Source organism: Marmota flaviventris, unplaced genomic scaffold (assembly GCF_047511675.1).
Source record: "Marmota flaviventris isolate mMarFla1 unplaced genomic scaffold, mMarFla1.hap1 Scaffold_961, whole genome shotgun sequence".
NCBI lineage: Eukaryota > Metazoa > Chordata > Mammalia > Rodentia > Sciuridae > Marmota > Marmota flaviventris.
In genome coordinates this window covers 1-16,528 of record NW_027288447.1, presented here as the reverse complement: position 1 = coordinate 16,528, position 16,528 = coordinate 1, and the positions used below count along the sequence as shown (strand labels likewise).

The 16,528-nt window shown below is 68.0% G+C and overlaps 7 non-coding genes across 7 annotated transcripts; all 7 read left to right on the top strand.

Annotated features, from left to right (window-relative positions):
- Positions 1-699: 699 nt before the first annotated feature.
- On the top strand, positions 700-818 carry LOC139704497 (5S ribosomal RNA). The gene has a single exon (XR_011706379.1). It is a non-coding gene; the product is annotated as a 5S ribosomal RNA (ribosomal RNA).
- A 2,490-nt stretch (positions 819-3,308) lies between these two features.
- LOC139704496 (5S ribosomal RNA) lies at positions 3,309-3,427 on the top strand. The gene has a single exon (XR_011706378.1). It is a non-coding gene; the product is annotated as a 5S ribosomal RNA (ribosomal RNA).
- Positions 3,428-5,907: 2,480 nt separating this feature from the next.
- Positions 5,908-6,026, top strand: LOC139704536 (5S ribosomal RNA). Its single transcript, XR_011706417.1, has one exon. It is a non-coding gene; the product is annotated as a 5S ribosomal RNA (ribosomal RNA).
- A 2,480-nt stretch (positions 6,027-8,506) lies between these two features.
- Positions 8,507-8,625, top strand: LOC139704528 (5S ribosomal RNA). The gene has a single exon (XR_011706410.1). It is a non-coding gene; the product is annotated as a 5S ribosomal RNA (ribosomal RNA).
- A 2,480-nt stretch (positions 8,626-11,105) lies between these two features.
- LOC139704517 (5S ribosomal RNA) lies at positions 11,106-11,224 on the top strand. Its single transcript, XR_011706399.1, has one exon. It is a non-coding gene; the product is annotated as a 5S ribosomal RNA (ribosomal RNA).
- A 2,480-nt stretch (positions 11,225-13,704) lies between these two features.
- On the top strand, positions 13,705-13,823 carry LOC139704506 (5S ribosomal RNA). Its single transcript, XR_011706388.1, has one exon. It is a non-coding gene; the product is annotated as a 5S ribosomal RNA (ribosomal RNA).
- Positions 13,824-16,299: 2,476 nt separating this feature from the next.
- Positions 16,300-16,418, top strand: LOC139704495 (5S ribosomal RNA). Its single transcript, XR_011706377.1, has one exon. It is a non-coding gene; the product is annotated as a 5S ribosomal RNA (ribosomal RNA).
- Positions 16,419-16,528: the final 110 nt, after the last annotated feature.

Here is a 16,528-nt window from a genome sequence, read left to right as displayed (position 1 = left end):
CGGCCCCTCGCCATTGCCCAGTCCCACTGCATTCCCAGCTGGGGCGCTGGGCCTCTGTCAGGGTCTCTGTCGTGTCCGGCGGGGGGCGGGGGTGCCTGCTCGCGTCTTGGCCCCTGGCTCTCTGGGCTCCCGGCTAGGCTAGGCTAGGCTAGGCTAGGCTAGGCTAGGCTAGGGTAGCGCGCGCGGCGGCGGCGGCGGCTGGGGATTCTCTGGGGCTTCTGGGCCAGGCGAAGGGCGGGGTGGGGTGGCGGTGCGGGTGCCGGGTGCCGGGGGGTCGGGGGTCTTGGGGCTTGGCGAGGAGGGGCAGAAGCCCGGCCCCGGGCGGGGCTCCCGGTAGGTGGAGCCAGGTGCCGAGGGGCAGAGGTGGAGGCGGGACTCAGCCCCTCTCAGCCCCGCCTAGCCCACTCCACCCCGACCCGACCCGGGCCCGAGGACCCCAGAGGGAGAGCCGGCCAGTCTCCCAGGACCCCCGCGCCGCCGCGGGGACGGAGTCAGGTGGGAGCGAGAAAGCCAGCCTGGAGTTGAGTTGAGTAGGGCTGGGCTGGGCTGTGCTGGGGCGGGGCGAGGGAGGCCCCCTGCCAACACCCGCTGTGTTGGCCCCCTCCACCGCTCCCCTGCCCTCCCCTGCCCTCCCCTGCCCCTGGGCTGAACGCTGGAACCCGGCGCAGGCTCTTGAGGCGTTCCGGGGCAGCCTTCGCCGTCTACGGCCATACCACCCTGAACGCGCCCGATCTCGTCTGATCTCGGAAGCTAAGCAGGGTCGGGCCTGGTTAGTACTTGGATGGGAGACCGCCTGGGAATACCGGGTGCTGTAGGCTTTTGCGCCCCCTTCCCACACGCACTTTTCTTGCGTGGCCCAGGAAAAGTGTCCGTGACCGCCTCAGGCCGTGACCCCCGGGCCCGCGGGGGTAGGGCGCAGGGGCAGCCCTGGGCTCCCGGTGTCCCTTCAGGCCTCCGGCGCCCGGCGCCCAGCGCCTGCAGCGAGGCCCACAGGCCTGGCTCTCTTCAGGGACGCTAGGACACTCCAGGCGACCCGGCGGAGCCGAGCCTGGTCCAGGCCTCGGCCATCCCTGTGCACCCTGACCGATCCCCACCCCTCACACTCGCGGATGGGGGGTGGGGGGGCGGACACCTGCTTTTCCCCAGAACACAGGGCCCACCCGCAGGGGCCGCTCCTCCACCCCTTCTTGCCACACCAGCAGAGCCTGGCCACCCAGGTCCTGGGAGTGAGACAGTCCATCCAGCGTCTCTCCCTGGGTCCTTCTCTTGGCAACTCCTCTGCCGGGTCCCTCCTGTGTCTCTGCCTCCCTTCCCACCGCCTTCCTCCCTGAGGGTCCCCCTGAGTCTGTCTCTTCACCCATCTCTCTCTGTCTCTCACCCACCCACACACACACACACACTGGAAGCAGATGTCTTTCTGTCTATCTCTCTGTTCATCCATCTCTCCTTCACCTTTTTGACTCTACTGGCCTGTGAGGAGGCCTCCTGTCTCCATCTCCCACTCAGTGTGTTTCTGTCCTTGGCTCTTCTGTCTGTCTGTCTGTCTCTGTCTCTGTCTCTGTCTCTCTGTCTCTCTCTCTCTCACACACACACACTCACTCACTCACCCCTCTCTTCCTCCCTCCCACCCCAGCCACCTCACTCTGGTGTGCAAGTCACCGAGGCCATGGTAGCCTCGAGAGTGGACGGTCACAGGTTCTCTCATCTCCCATCTAACTTCCCGTGGATGTAAGAGTGGATTCAGACATCCCCCTTGAAGTGCGTGCACATCTTCAGGGTGTGTGCTCAGCAGAGGCTGAGAGAAGGCCGAGGAGGCCACAGGGTCTTAAGAGGCTGCACTGGGAACCAAGCAAGAGAGCAGATGTCCAAGGAGGGCAGGTGCTCCGAGAAGAGGAGGAAGCAGCCTTCAGAGCAGGCAAGTGGTTCGGGGCCAGGGGGTTGCCGGGGAGGACCACGTGCCAAGGGGAGGTGAAGCCCGGGCGGTGGGGACAGGGAGGCAGAGGCCCCTTTGGTCGCGGCGACCCGTCCACCTGGAGACGCCTGGCCGCGACGCAGGGCCCGACGGCCCGGTGGGCGCGCGCCCCCCCGCAAGGCTTGCGGGTGAGGGGGCTTCCCGTCTGGTGAGGCCGTCCACTGGGCTCTGACGGGGTTTGACTCAGGGCGCTCCTTTCCCAGGCGGTCCTTTCCTGGAGCACCGCCCATGGACAAATGGACGGAGGGGTCTGTGCCCTTCCTCAGGGCGGTGCTGTACAGGTGCTGGTCCTTGACGCGTCCAAACAAGGCGCAGAGCCCTCCGACCTTGGCACTCAGTCCCAAGGGAGTCACTCGGGGGTGGGGTCGAGTGTGGTGGGGTGGGGTGGGGGGTTCGGGTGGGGGTGCGGGTGGGCCAAGCGCTGCTTTGCAGAGTGGACGGGGAACTGAGGGCGAGGCAGGGGCCCCAGCGGCGCACTTCTGAGCCTGGCCCGGTGACTGACTGACTGACTGACTGGGAGCCAGCGGGCCACAGCCGGCTGGCCACCCGCTGCCCGGTTGTCTGTGGGTCCCTGCGTGTGCTCCTCCCTCCCTGAGCGTGGCTCCACGCGCTAGGCCCGCGCAGGTGTTGTGTGTGGCCGGCCCCTCGCCATTGCCCAGTCCCACTGCATTCCCAGCTGGGGCGCTGGGCCTCTGTCAGGGTCTCTGTCGTGTCCGGCGGGGGGCGGGGGTGCCTGCTCGCGTCTTGGCCCCTGGCTCTCTGGGCTCCCGGCTAGGCTAGGCTAGGCTAGGCTAGGCTAGGCTAGGGTAGCGCGCGCGGCGGCGGCGGCGGCTGGGGATTCTCTGGGGCTTCTGGGCCAGGCGAAGGGCGGGGCGGGGTGGGGTGGCGGTGCGGGTGCCGGGTGCCGGGGGTCGGGGGTCTTGGGGCTTGGCGAGGAGGGGCAGAAGCCCGGCCCCGGGCGGGGCTCCCGGTAGGTGGAGCCAGGTGCCGAGGGGCAGAGGTGGAGGCGGGACTCAGCCCCTCTCAGCCCCGCCTAGCCCACTCCACCCCGACCCGACCCGGGCCCGAGGACCCCAGAGGGAGAGCCGGCCAGTCTCCCAGGACCCCCGCGCCGCCGCGGGGACGGAGTCAGGTGGGAGCGAGAAAGCCAGCCTGGAGTTGAGTTGAGTAGGGCTGGGCTGGGCTGTGCTGGGGCGGGGCGAGGGAGGCCCCCTGCCAACACCCGCTGTGTTGGCCCCCTCCACCGCTCCCCTGCCCTCCCCTGCCCTCCCCTGCCCCTGGGCTGAACGCTGGAACCCGGCGCAGGCTCTTGAGGCGTTCCGGGGCAGCCTTCGCCGTCTACGGCCATACCACCCTGAACGCGCCCGATCTCGTCTGATCTCGGAAGCTAAGCAGGGTCGGGCCTGGTTAGTACTTGGATGGGAGACCGCCTGGGAATACCGGGTGCTGTAGGCTTTTGCGCCCCCTTCCCACACGCACTTTTCTTGCGTGGCCCAGGAAAAGTGTCCGTGACCGCCTCAGGCCGTGACCCCCGGGCCCGCGGGGGTAGGGCGCAGGGGCAGCCCTGGGCTCCCGGTGTCCCTTCAGGCCTCCGGCGCCCGGCGCCCAGCGCCTGCAGCGAGGCCCACAGGCCTGGCTCTCTTCAGGGACGCTAGGACACTCCAGGCGACCCGGCGGAGCCGAGCCTGGTCCAGGCCTCGGCCATCCCTGTGCACCCTGACCGATCCCCACCCCTCACACTCGCGGATGGGGGGTGGGGGGGCGGACACCTGCTTTTCCCCAGAACACAGGGCCCACCCGCAGGGGCCGCTCCTCCACCCCTTCTTGCCACACCAGCAGAGCCTGGCCACCCAGGTCCTGGGAGTGAGACAGTCCATCCAGCGTCTCTCCCTGGGTCCTTCTCTTGGCAACTCCTCTGCCGGGTCCCTCCTGTGTCTCTGCCTCCCTTCCCACCGCCTTCCTCCCTGAGGGTCCCCCTGAGTCTGTCTCTTCACCCATCTCTCTCTGTCTCTCACCCACCCACACACACACACACACTGGAAGCAGATGTCTTTCTGTCTATCTCTCTGTTCATCCATCTCTCCTTCACCTTTTTGACTCTACTGGCCTGTGAGGAGGCCTCCTGTCTCCATCTCCCACTCAGTGTGTTTCTGTCCTTGGCTCTTCTGTCTGTCTGTCTCTGTCTCTGTCTCTCTGTCTCTCTCTCTCTCACACACACACACTCACTCACTCACCCCTCTCTTCCTCCCTCCCACCCCAGCCACCTCACTCTGGTGTGCAAGTCACCGAGGCCATGGTAGCCTCGAGAGTGGACGGTCACAGGTTCTCTCATCTCCCATCTAACTTCCCGTGGATGTAAGAGTGGATTCAGACATCCCCCTTGAAGTGCGTGCACATCTTCAGGGTGTGTGCTCAGCAGAGGCTGAGAGAAGGCCGAGGAGGCCACAGGGTCTTAAGAGGCTGCACTGGGAACCAAGCAAGAGAGCAGATGTCCAAGGAGGGCAGGTGCTCCGAGAAGAGGAGGAAGCAGCCTTCAGAGCAGGCAAGTGGTTCGGGGCCAGGGGGTTGCCGGGGAGGACCACGTGCCAAGGGGAGGTGAAGCCCGGGCGGTGGGGACAGGGAGGCAGAGGCCCCTTTGGTCGCGGCGACCCGTCCACCTGGAGACGCCTGGCCGCGACGCAGGGCCCGACGGCCCGGTGGGCGCGCGCCCCCCCGCAAGGCTTGCGGGTGAGGGGGCTTCCCGTCTGGTGAGGCCGTCCACTGGGCTCTGACGGGGTTTGACTCAGGGCGCTCCTTTCCCAGGCGGTCCTTTCCTGGAGCACCGCCCATGGACAAATGGACGGAGGGGTCTGTGCCCTTCCTCAGGGCGGTGCTGTACAGGTGCTGGTCCTTGACGCGTCCAAACAAGGCGCAGAGCCCTCCGACCTTGGCACTCAGTCCCAAGGGAGTCACTCGGGGGTGGGGTCGAGTGTGGTGGGGTGGGGTGGGGGGTTCGGGTGGGGGTGCGGGTGGGCCAAGCGCTGCTTTGCAGAGTGGACGGGGAACTGAGGGCGAGGCAGGGGCCCCAGCGGCGCACTTCTGAGCCTGGCCCGGTGACTGACTGACTGACTGACTGGGAGCCAGCGGGCCACAGCCGGCCGGCCACCCGCTGCCCGGTTGTCTGTGGGTCCCTGCGTGTGCTCCTCCCTCCCTGAGCGTGGCTCCACGCGCTAGGCCCGCGCAGGTGTTGTGTGTGGCCGGCCCCTCGCCATTGCCCAGTCCCACTGCATTCCCAGCTGGGGCGCTGGGCCTCTGTCAGGGTCTCTGTCGTGTCCGGCGGGGGGCGGGGGTGCCTGCTCGCGTCTTGGCCCCTGGCTCTCTGGGCTCCCGGCTAGGCTAGGCTAGGCTAGGCTAGGCTAGGCTAGGGTAGCGCGCGCGGCGGCGGCGGCGGCTGGGGATTCTCTGGGGCTTCTGGGCCAGGCGAAGGGCGGGGCGGGGTGGGGTGGCGGTGCGGGTGCCGGGTGCCGGGGGTCGGGGGTCTTGGGGCTTGGCGAGGAGGGGCAGAAGCCCGGCCCCGGGCGGGGCTCCCGGTAGGTGGAGCCAGGTGCCGAGGGGCAGAGGTGGAGGCGGGACTCAGCCCCTCTCAGCCCCGCCTAGCCCACTCCACCCCGACCCGACCCGGGCCCGAGGACCCCAGAGGGAGAGCCGGCCAGTCTCCCAGGACCCCCGCGCCGCCGCGGGGACGGAGTCAGGTGGGAGCGAGAAAGCCAGCCTGGAGTTGAGTTGAGTAGGGCTGGGCTGGGCTGTGCTGGGGCGGGGCGAGGGAGGCCCCCTGCCAACACCCGCTGTGTTGGCCCCCTCCACCGCTCCCCTGCCCTCCCCTGCCCTCCCCTGCCCCTGGGCTGAACGCTGGAACCCGGCGCAGGCTCTTGAGGCGTTCCGGGGCAGCCTTCGCCGTCTACGGCCATACCACCCTGAACGCGCCCGATCTCGTCTGATCTCGGAAGCTAAGCAGGGTCGGGCCTGGTTAGTACTTGGATGGGAGACCGCCTGGGAATACCGGGTGCTGTAGGCTTTTGCGCCCCCTTCCCACACGCACTTTTCTTGCGTGGCCCAGGAAAAGTGTCCGTGACCGCCTCAGGCCGTGACCCCCGGGCCCGCGGGGGTAGGGCGCAGGGGCAGCCCTGGGCTCCCGGTGTCCCTTCAGGCCTCCGGCGCCCGGCGCCCAGCGCCTGCAGCGAGGCCCACAGGCCTGGCTCTCTTCAGGGACGCTAGGACACTCCAGGCGACCCGGCGGAGCCGAGCCTGGTCCAGGCCTCGGCCATCCCTGTGCACCCTGACCGATCCCCACCCCTCACACTCGCGGATGGGGGGTGGGGGGGCGGACACCTGCTTTTCCCCAGAACACAGGGCCCACCCGCAGGGGCCGCTCCTCCACCCCTTCTTGCCACACCAGCAGAGCCTGGCCACCCAGGTCCTGGGAGTGAGACAGTCCATCCAGCGTCTCTCCCTGGGTCCTTCTCTTGGCAACTCCTCTGCCGGGTCCCTCCTGTGTCTCTGCCTCCCTTCCCACCGCCTTCCTCCCTGAGGGTCCCCCTGAGTCTGTCTCTTCACCCATCTCTCTCTGTCTCTCACCCACCCACACACACACACACACTGGAAGCAGATGTCTTTCTGTCTATCTCTCTGTTCATCCATCTCTCCTTCACCTTTTTGACTCTACTGGCCTGTGAGGAGGCCTCCTGTCTCCATCTCCCACTCAGTGTGTTTCTGTCCTTGGCTCTTCTGTCTGTCTGTCTCTGTCTCTGTCTCTCTGTCTCTCTCTCTCTCACACACACACACTCACTCACTCACCCCTCTCTTCCTCCCTCCCACCCCAGCCACCTCACTCTGGTGTGCAAGTCACCGAGGCCATGGTAGCCTCGAGAGTGGACGGTCACAGGTTCTCTCATCTCCCATCTAACTTCCCGTGGATGTAAGAGTGGATTCAGACATCCCCCTTGAAGTGCGTGCACATCTTCAGGGTGTGTGCTCAGCAGAGGCTGAGAGAAGGCCGAGGAGGCCACAGGGTCTTAAGAGGCTGCACTGGGAACCAAGCAAGAGAGCAGATGTCCAAGGAGGGCAGGTGCTCCGAGAAGAGGAGGAAGCAGCCTTCAGAGCAGGCAAGTGGTTCGGGGCCAGGGGGTTGCCGGGGAGGACCACGTGCCAAGGGGAGGTGAAGCCCGGGCGGTGGGGACAGGGAGGCAGAGGCCCCTTTGGTCGCGGCGACCCGTCCACCTGGAGACGCCTGGCCGCGACGCAGGGCCCGACGGCCCGGTGGGCGCGCGCCCCCCCGCAAGGCTTGCGGGTGAGGGGGCTTCCCGTCTGGTGAGGCCGTCCACTGGGCTCTGACGGGGTTTGACTCAGGGCGCTCCTTTCCCAGGCGGTCCTTTCCTGGAGCACCGCCCATGGACAAATGGACGGAGGGGTCTGTGCCCTTCCTCAGGGCGGTGCTGTACAGGTGCTGGTCCTTGACGCGTCCAAACAAGGCGCAGAGCCCTCCGACCTTGGCACTCAGTCCCAAGGGAGTCACTCGGGGGTGGGGTCGAGTGTGGTGGGGTGGGGTGGGGGGTTCGGGTGGGGGTGCGGGTGGGCCAAGCGCTGCTTTGCAGAGTGGACGGGGAACTGAGGGCGAGGCAGGGGCCCCAGCGGCGCACTTCTGAGCCTGGCCCGGTGACTGACTGACTGACTGACTGGGAGCCAGCGGGCCACAGCCGGCCGGCCACCCGCTGCCCGGTTGTCTGTGGGTCCCTGCGTGTGCTCCTCCCTCCCTGAGCGTGGCTCCACGCGCTAGGCCCGCGCAGGTGTTGTGTGTGGCCGGCCCCTCGCCATTGCCCAGTCCCACTGCATTCCCAGCTGGGGCGCTGGGCCTCTGTCAGGGTCTCTGTCGTGTCCGGCGGGGGGCGGGGGTGCCTGCTCGCGTCTTGGCCCCTGGCTCTCTGGGCTCCCGGCTAGGCTAGGCTAGGCTAGGCTAGGCTAGGCTAGGGTAGCGCGCGCGGCGGCGGCGGCGGCTGGGGATTCTCTGGGGCTTCTGGGCCAGGCGAAGGGCGGGGCGGGGTGGGGTGGCGGTGCGGGTGCCGGGTGCCGGGGGTCGGGGGTCTTGGGGCTTGGCGAGGAGGGGCAGAAGCCCGGCCCCGGGCGGGGCTCCCGGTAGGTGGAGCCAGGTGCCGAGGGGCAGAGGTGGAGGCGGGACTCAGCCCCTCTCAGCCCCGCCTAGCCCACTCCACCCCGACCCGACCCGGGCCCGAGGACCCCAGAGGGAGAGCCGGCCAGTCTCCCAGGACCCCCGCGCCGCCGCGGGGACGGAGTCAGGTGGGAGCGAGAAAGCCAGCCTGGAGTTGAGTTGAGTAGGGCTGGGCTGGGCTGTGCTGGGGCGGGGCGAGGGAGGCCCCCTGCCAACACCCGCTGTGTTGGCCCCCTCCACCGCTCCCCTGCCCTCCCCTGCCCTCCCCTGCCCCTGGGCTGAACGCTGGAACCCGGCGCAGGCTCTTGAGGCGTTCCGGGGCAGCCTTCGCCGTCTACGGCCATACCACCCTGAACGCGCCCGATCTCGTCTGATCTCGGAAGCTAAGCAGGGTCGGGCCTGGTTAGTACTTGGATGGGAGACCGCCTGGGAATACCGGGTGCTGTAGGCTTTTGCGCCCCCTTCCCACACGCACTTTTCTTGCGTGGCCCAGGAAAAGTGTCCGTGACCGCCTCAGGCCGTGACCCCCGGGCCCGCGGGGGTAGGGCGCAGGGGCAGCCCTGGGCTCCCGGTGTCCCTTCAGGCCTCCGGCGCCCGGCGCCCAGCGCCTGCAGCGAGGCCCACAGGCCTGGCTCTCTTCAGGGACGCTAGGACACTCCAGGCGACCCGGCGGAGCCGAGCCTGGTCCAGGCCTCGGCCATCCCTGTGCACCCTGACCGATCCCCACCCCTCACACTCGCGGATGGGGGGTGGGGGGGCGGACACCTGCTTTTCCCCAGAACACAGGGCCCACCCGCAGGGGCCGCTCCTCCACCCCTTCTTGCCACACCAGCAGAGCCTGGCCACCCAGGTCCTGGGAGTGAGACAGTCCATCCAGCGTCTCTCCCTGGGTCCTTCTCTTGGCAACTCCTCTGCCGGGTCCCTCCTGTGTCTCTGCCTCCCTTCCCACCGCCTTCCTCCCTGAGGGTCCCCCTGAGTCTGTCTCTTCACCCATCTCTCTCTGTCTCTCACCCACCCACACACACACACACACTGGAAGCAGATGTCTTTCTGTCTATCTCTCTGTTCATCCATCTCTCCTTCACCTTTTTGACTCTACTGGCCTGTGAGGAGGCCTCCTGTCTCCATCTCCCACTCAGTGTGTTTCTGTCCTTGGCTCTTCTGTCTGTCTGTCTCTGTCTCTGTCTCTCTGTCTCTCTCTCTCTCACACACACACACTCACTCACTCACCCCTCTCTTCCTCCCTCCCACCCCAGCCACCTCACTCTGGTGTGCAAGTCACCGAGGCCATGGTAGCCTCGAGAGTGGACGGTCACAGGTTCTCTCATCTCCCATCTAACTTCCCGTGGATGTAAGAGTGGATTCAGACATCCCCCTTGAAGTGCGTGCACATCTTCAGGGTGTGTGCTCAGCAGAGGCTGAGAGAAGGCCGAGGAGGCCACAGGGTCTTAAGAGGCTGCACTGGGAACCAAGCAAGAGAGCAGATGTCCAAGGAGGGCAGGTGCTCCGAGAAGAGGAGGAAGCAGCCTTCAGAGCAGGCAAGTGGTTCGGGGCCAGGGGGTTGCCGGGGAGGACCACGTGCCAAGGGGAGGTGAAGCCCGGGCGGTGGGGACAGGGAGGCAGAGGCCCCTTTGGTCGCGGCGACCCGTCCACCTGGAGACGCCTGGCCGCGACGCAGGGCCCGACGGCCCGGTGGGCGCGCGCCCCCCCGCAAGGCTTGCGGGTGAGGGGGCTTCCCGTCTGGTGAGGCCGTCCACTGGGCTCTGACGGGGTTTGACTCAGGGCGCTCCTTTCCCAGGCGGTCCTTTCCTGGAGCACCGCCCATGGACAAATGGACGGAGGGGTCTGTGCCCTTCCTCAGGGCGGTGCTGTACAGGTGCTGGTCCTTGACGCGTCCAAACAAGGCGCAGAGCCCTCCGACCTTGGCACTCAGTCCCAAGGGAGTCACTCGGGGGTGGGGTCGAGTGTGGTGGGGTGGGGTGGGGGGTTCGGGTGGGGGTGCGGGTGGGCCAAGCGCTGCTTTGCAGAGTGGACGGGGAACTGAGGGCGAGGCAGGGGCCCCAGCGGCGCACTTCTGAGCCTGGCCCGGTGACTGACTGACTGACTGACTGGGAGCCAGCGGGCCACAGCCGGCCGGCCACCCGCTGCCCGGTTGTCTGTGGGTCCCTGCGTGTGCTCCTCCCTCCCTGAGCGTGGCTCCACGCGCTAGGCCCGCGCAGGTGTTGTGTGTGGCCGGCCCCTCGCCATTGCCCAGTCCCACTGCATTCCCAGCTGGGGCGCTGGGCCTCTGTCAGGGTCTCTGTCGTGTCCGGCGGGGGGCGGGGGTGCCTGCTCGCGTCTTGGCCCCTGGCTCTCTGGGCTCCCGGCTAGGCTAGGCTAGGCTAGGCTAGGCTAGGCTAGGGTAGCGCGCGCGGCGGCGGCGGCGGCTGGGGATTCTCTGGGGCTTCTGGGCCAGGCGAAGGGCGGGGCGGGGTGGGGTGGCGGTGCGGGTGCCGGGTGCCGGGGGTCGGGGGTCTTGGGGCTTGGCGAGGAGGGGCAGAAGCCCGGCCCCGGGCGGGGCTCCCGGTAGGTGGAGCCAGGTGCCGAGGGGCAGAGGTGGAGGCGGGACTCAGCCCCTCTCAGCCCCGCCTAGCCCACTCCACCCCGACCCGACCCGGGCCCGAGGACCCCAGAGGGAGAGCCGGCCAGTCTCCCAGGACCCCCGCGCCGCCGCGGGGACGGAGTCAGGTGGGAGCGAGAAAGCCAGCCTGGAGTTGAGTTGAGTAGGGCTGGGCTGGGCTGTGCTGGGGCGGGGCGAGGGAGGCCCCCTGCCAACACCCGCTGTGTTGGCCCCCTCCACCGCTCCCCTGCCCTCCCCTGCCCTCCCCTGCCCCTGGGCTGAACGCTGGAACCCGGCGCAGGCTCTTGAGGCGTTCCGGGGCAGCCTTCGCCGTCTACGGCCATACCACCCTGAACGCGCCCGATCTCGTCTGATCTCGGAAGCTAAGCAGGGTCGGGCCTGGTTAGTACTTGGATGGGAGACCGCCTGGGAATACCGGGTGCTGTAGGCTTTTGCGCCCCCTTCCCACACGCACTTTTCTTGCGTGGCCCAGGAAAAGTGTCCGTGACCGCCTCAGGCCGTGACCCCCGGGCCCGCGGGGGTAGGGCGCAGGGGCAGCCCTGGGCTCCCGGTGTCCCTTCAGGCCTCCGGCGCCCGGCGCCCAGCGCCTGCAGCGAGGCCCACAGGCCTGGCTCTCTTCAGGGACGCTAGGACACTCCAGGCGACCCGGCGGAGCCGAGCCTGGTCCAGGCCTCGGCCATCCCTGTGCACCCTGACCGATCCCCACCCCTCACACTCGCGGATGGGGGGTGGGGGGGCGGACACCTGCTTTTCCCCAGAACACAGGGCCCACCCGCAGGGGCCGCTCCTCCACCCCTTCTTGCCACACCAGCAGAGCCTGGCCACCCAGGTCCTGGGAGTGAGACAGTCCATCCAGCGTCTCTCCCTGGGTCCTTCTCTTGGCAACTCCTCTGCCGGGTCCCTCCTGTGTCTCTGCCTCCCTTCCCACCGCCTTCCTCCCTGAGGGTCCCCCTGAGTCTGTCTCTTCACCCATCTCTCTCTGTCTCTCACCCACCCACACACACACACACACTGGAAGCAGATGTCTTTCTGTCTATCTCTCTGTTCATCCATCTCTCCTTCACCTTTTTGACTCTACTGGCCTGTGAGGAGGCCTCCTGTCTCCATCTCCCACTCAGTGTGTTTCTGTCCTTGGCTCTTCTGTCTGTCTGTCTCTGTCTCTGTCTCTCTGTCTCTCTCTCTCTCACACACACACACTCACTCACTCACCCCTCTCTTCCTCCCTCCCACCCCAGCCACCTCACTCTGGTGTGCAAGTCACCGAGGCCATGGTAGCCTCGAGAGTGGACGGTCACAGGTTCTCTCATCTCCCATCTAACTTCCCGTGGATGTAAGAGTGGATTCAGACATCCCCCTTGAAGTGCGTGCACATCTTCAGGGTGTGTGCTCAGCAGAGGCTGAGAGAAGGCCGAGGAGGCCACAGGGTCTTAAGAGGCTGCACTGGGAACCAAGCAAGAGAGCAGATGTCCAAGGAGGGCAGGTGCTCCGAGAAGAGGAGGAAGCAGCCTTCAGAGCAGGCAAGTGGTTCGGGGCCAGGGGGTTGCCGGGGAGGACCACGTGCCAAGGGGAGGTGAAGCCCGGGCGGTGGGGACAGGGAGGCAGAGGCCCCTTTGGTCGCGGCGACCCGTCCACCTGGAGACGCCTGGCCGCGACGCAGGGCCCGACGGCCCGGTGGGCGCGCGCCCCCCCGCAAGGCTTGCGGGTGAGGGGGCTTCCCGTCTGGTGAGGCCGTCCACTGGGCTCTGACGGGGTTTGACTCAGGGCGCTCCTTTCCCAGGCGGTCCTTTCCTGGAGCACCGCCCATGGACAAATGGACGGAGGGGTCTGTGCCCTTCCTCAGGGCGGTGCTGTACAGGTGCTGGTCCTTGACGCGTCCAAACAAGGCGCAGAGCCCTCCGACCTTGGCACTCAGTCCCAAGGGAGTCACTCGGGGGTGGGGTCGAGTGTGGTGGGGTGGGGTGGGGGGTTCGGGTGGGGGTGCGGGTGGGCCAAGCGCTGCTTTGCAGAGTGGACGGGGAACTGAGGGCGAGGCAGGGGCCCCAGCGGCGCACTTCTGAGCCTGGCCCGGTGACTGACTGACTGACTGACTGGGAGCCAGCGGGCCACAGCCGGCCGGCCACCCGCTGCCCGGTTGTCTGTGGGTCCCTGCGTGTGCTCCTCCCTCCCTGAGCGTGGCTCCACGCGCTAGGCCCGCGCAGGTGTTGTGTGTGGCCGGCCCCTCGCCATTGCCCAGTCCCACTGCATTCCCAGCTGGGGCGCTGGGCCTCTGTCAGGGTCTCTGTCGTGTCCGGCGGGGGGCGGGGGTGCCTGCTCGCGTCTTGGCCCCTGGCTCTCTGGGCTCCCGGCTAGGCTAGGCTAGGCTAGGCTAGGCTAGGCTAGGGTAGCGCGCGCGGCGGCGGCGGCGGCTGGGGATTCTCTGGGGCTTCTGGGCCAGGCGAAGGGCGGGGCGGGGTGGGGTGGCGGTGCGGGTGCCGGGTGCCGGGGGTCGGGGGTCTTGGGGCTTGGCGAGGAGGGGCAGAAGCCCGGCCCCGGGCGGGGCTCCCGGTAGGTGGAGCCAGGTGCCGAGGGGCAGAGGTGGAGGCGGGACTCAGCCCCTCTCAGCCCCGCCTAGCCCACTCCACCCCGACCCGACCCGGGCCCGAGGACCCCAGAGGGAGAGCCGGCCAGTCTCCCAGGACCCCCGCGCCGCCGCGGGGACGGAGTCAGGTGGGAGCGAGAAAGCCAGCCTGGAGTTGAGTTGAGTAGGGCTGGGCTGGGCTGTGCTGGGGCGGGGCGAGGGAGGCCCCCTGCCAACACATTCTGTGTTGGCCCCCTCCACCGCTCCCCTGCCCTCCCCTGCCCTCCCCTGCCCCTGGGCTGAACGCTGGAACCCGGCGCAGGCTCTTGAGGCGTTCCGGGGCAGCCTTCGCCGTCTACGGCCATACCACCCTGAACGCGCCCGATCTCGTCTGATCTCGGAAGCTAAGCAGGGTCGGGCCTGGTTAGTACTTGGATGGGAGACCGCCTGGGAATACCGGGTGCTGTAGGCTTTTGCGCCCCCTTCCCACACGCACTTTTCTTGCGTGGCCCAGGAAAAGTGTCCGTGACCGCCTCAGGCCGTGACCCCCGGGCCCGCGGGGGTAGGGCGCAGGGGCAGCCCTGGGCTCCCGGTGTCCCTTCAGGCCTCCGGCGCCCGGCGCCCAGCGCCTGCAGCGAGGCCCACAGGCCTGGCTCTCTTCAGGGACGCTAGGACACTCCAGGCGACCCGGCGGAGCCGAGCCTGGTCCAGGCCTCGGCCATCCCTGTGCACCCTGACCGATCCCCACCCCTCACACTCGCGGATGGGGGGTGGGGGGGCGGACACCTGCTTTTCCCCAGAACACAGGGCCCACCCGCAGGGGCCGCTCCTCCACCCCTTCTTGCCACACCAGCAGAGCCTGGCCACCCAGGTCCTGGGAGTGAGACAGTCCATCCAGCGTCTCTCCCTGGGTCCTTCTCTTGGCAACTCCTCTGCCGGGTCCCTCCTGTGTCTCTGCCTCCCTTCCCACCGCCTTCCTCCCTGAGGGTCCCCCTGAGTCTGTCTCTTCACCCATCTCTCTCTGTCTCTCACCCACCCACACACACACACACACTGGAAGCAGATGTCTTTCTGTCTATCTCTCTGTTCATCCATCTCTCCTTCACCTTTTTGACTCTACTGGCCTGTGAGGAGGCCTCCTGTCTCCATCTCCCACTCAGTGTGTTTCTGTCCTTGGCTCTTCTGTCTGTCTGTCTCTGTCTCTGTCTCTCTGTCTCTCTCTCTCTCACACACACACACTCACTCACTCACCCCTCTCTTCCTCCCTCCCACCCCAGCCACCTCACTCTGGTGTGCAAGTCACCGAGGCCATGGTAGCCTCGAGAGTGGACGGTCACAGGTTCTCTCATCTCCCATCTAACTTCCCGTGGATGTAAGAGTGGATTCAGACATCCCCCTTGAAGTGCGTGCACATCTTCAGGGTGTGTGCTCAGCAGAGGCTGAGAGAAGGCCGAGGAGGCCACAGGGTCTTAAGAGGCTGCACTGGGAACCAAGCAAGAGAGCAGATGTCCAAGGAGGGCAGGTGCTCCGAGAAGAGGAGGAAGCAGCCTTCAGAGCAGGCAAGTGGTTCGGGGCCAGGGGGTTGCCGGGGAGGACCACGTGCCAAGGGGAGGTGAAGCCCGGGCGGTGGGGACAGGGAGGCAGAGGCCCCTTTGGTCGCGGCGACCCGTCCACCTGGAGACGCCTGGCCGCGACGCAGGGCCCGACGGCCCGGTGGGCGCGCGCCCCCCCGCAAGGCTTGCGGGTGAGGGGGCTTCCCGTCTGGTGAGGCCGTCCACTGGGCTCTGACGGGGTTTGACTCAGGGCACTCCTTTCCCAGGCGGTCCTTTCCTGGAGCACCGCCCATGGACAAATGGACGGAGGGGTCTGTGCCCTTCCTCAGGGCGGTGCTGTACAGGTGCTGGTCCTTGACGCGTCCAAACAAGGCGCAGAGCCCTCCGACCTTGGCACTCAGTCCCAAGGGAGTCACTCGGGGGTGGGGTCGAGTGTGGTGGGGTGGGGTGGGGGGTTCGGGTGGGGGTGCGGGTGGGCCAAGCGCTGCTTTGCAGAGTGGACGGGGAACTGAGGGCGAGGCAGGGGCCCCAGCGGCGCACTTCTGAGCCTGGCCCGGTGACTGACTGACTGACTGACTGGGAGCCAGCGGGCCACAGCCGGCCGGCCACCCGCTGCCCGGTTGTCTGTGGGTCCCTGCGTGTGCTCCTCCCTCCCTGAGCGTGGCTCCACGCGCTAGGCCCGCGCAGGTGTTGTGTGTGGCCGGCCCCTCGCCATTGCCCAGTCCCACTGCATTCCCAGCTGGGGCGCTGGGCCTCTGTCAGGGTCTCTGTCGTGTCCGGCGGGGGGCGGGGGTGCCTGCTCGCGTCTTGGCCCCTGGCTCTCTGGGCTCCCGGCTAGGCTAGGCTAGGCTAGGCTAGGCTAGGCTAGGGTAGCGCGCACGGCGGCGGCGGCGGCTGGGGATTCTCTGGGGCTTCTGGGCCAGGCGAAGGGCGGGGTGGGGTGGCGGTGCGGGTGCCGGGTGCCGGGGGGTCGGGGGTCTTGGGGCTTGGCGAGGAGGGGCAGAAGCCCGGCCCCGGGCGGGGCTCCCGGTAGGTGGAGCCAGGTGCCGAGGGGCAGAGGTGGAGGCGGGACTCAGCCCCTCTCAGCCCCGCCTAGTCCACTCCACCCCGACCCGACCCGGGCCCGAGGACCCCAGAGGGAGAGCCGGCCAGTCTCCCAGGACCCCCGCGCCGCCGCGGGGACGGAGTCAGGTGGGAGCGAGAAAGCCAGCCTGGAGTTGAGTTGAGTAGGGCTGGGCTGGGCTGTGCTGGGGCGGGGCGAGGGAGGCCCCCTGCCAACACCCGCTGTGTTGGCCCCCTCCACCGCTCCCCTGCCCTCCCCTGCCCTCCCCTGCCCCTGGGCTGAACGCTGGAACCCGGCGCAGGCTCTTGAGGCGTTCCGGGGCAGCCTTCGCCGTCTACGGCCATACCACCCTGAACGCGCCCGATCTCGTCTGATCTCGGAAGCTAAGCAGGGTCGGGCCTGGTTAGTACTTGGATGGGAGACCGCCTGGGAATACCGGGTGCTGTAGGCTTTTGCGCCCCCTTCCCACACGCACTTTTCTTGCGTGGCCCAGGAAAAGTGTCCGTGACCGCCTCAGGCCGTGACCCCCGGGCCCGCGGGGGTAGGGCGCAGGGGCAGCCC